This window comes from Trichechus manatus, unplaced genomic scaffold (genome assembly GCF_000243295.1).
Source record: "Trichechus manatus latirostris isolate Lorelei unplaced genomic scaffold, TriManLat1.0 scaffold00253, whole genome shotgun sequence".
NCBI lineage: Eukaryota > Metazoa > Chordata > Mammalia > Sirenia > Trichechidae > Trichechus > Trichechus manatus.
The window spans coordinates 1,590,630-1,591,986 of record NW_004444189.1 but is presented as its reverse complement, the minus strand read 5'-3'; positions in this window follow the sequence as shown (position 1 = coordinate 1,591,986).

The window sequence follows — 1,357 nt, the reverse complement described above, 5'->3', positions numbered from 1 at the left end:
CAATGGAAAAGTTAAATACAGTTTTGAATATATATATTACTTTCATAAAATATTAAATTCCTAGACACTAGGAACTATTGGAGCTAGTGACTTGCCATGAGCCCTGAAGCATGCATTACTCTGGTTCTCTCTGTTTTTTTTTTTTTTACTTTAATCTGCTTAAGGAATATAACATTCTTCCCAAAACAGGGACTCAATATAGAAAAAATTCTAAAAATAATATTTAACAGTTATATATGTACCAAGTACTCTTCTAAGCACTTTACATATATCAGTACTTTGAATCCTTACAATAGTCCTGAAGGAGAGATTATTATTCCCATTTTATATATGAGGAAAGTGAGGCAAGAGAGAGACTAAGGACCTTGCCCAAGGTCACACAGCTAGTAAGTGGCTGGCCTATGAAACCATACTGGCTCCAGAGTTCATGCTTTTAACCTCTATGCTATATAGCCTCCTCTGGAAACCCATTGCCGTTGAGTTGATTCCGACTCAGAGCGACCCTATAGGACAGAGTAAGACTGCCCCAGAGGGTTTCCAAAGCTGTAATCTTTACAGAAGCAGACTGCCACATCTCTCTCCTGCAGAGTGGCTGGTGGGTTCGAACTGCTGACCTTTCAGTTAGCAGCTGAGTGCTTAACCATTGCACCACTGGGCTCCCCTCCTCTGGAACAGGGAGGCATAAAGGAATTTTGGGGAATTAGGAAGAAGAGGTGGGAGGGGAGTCCCAAGGGTGATTCTGACAATCACTGCCTGTGCAGAGAATCCTGTCCTAGAGATGAGGTGACTGAAAAATCATCTTCTATGTTCTACTCTGTCACATGGGGTCGCTATGAGTCAAAAATGACTCTACAGCACTTAATAACAACAAGACGTTACTTACAAGGAGTCCCTGGGTCGTGCAAATGGTTAGTGAGCTCGGCTACTAACCAAAAGATTGAAGGTTTGAGTCCACCCAGAGGCACCTGGGAAGAAAGCCCAGGCAATCTACTTCTGAAAAATCAGCCACTGAAAACCCTATGGAGTACAGTTCTACTCTAACACCCATGGGGTCACCATGAGTCAGAACTGACTTGACAGCAACTGGTACTGGTATGTACTTATAAGCAGGAAGCTAAACATTTTGGTCAAGTAGCAAACTTGACATGTAGGTAAGAATAACAGTGGAACATTCTTTGTTCCTGGGTTCTCTTGAAGAACACATTTATATTTTTTCTTCACAATGCAAAAATAATGCATACTCACTGGAGAAAGGTTGAAAAGTTCAGGGTAATTAAAAAAAATCTGAATACTTTCAAAATGGTATCAATCAGTAACTTCTTGTGAGGCTAATACTTGTTTTACATAATAACAGAAA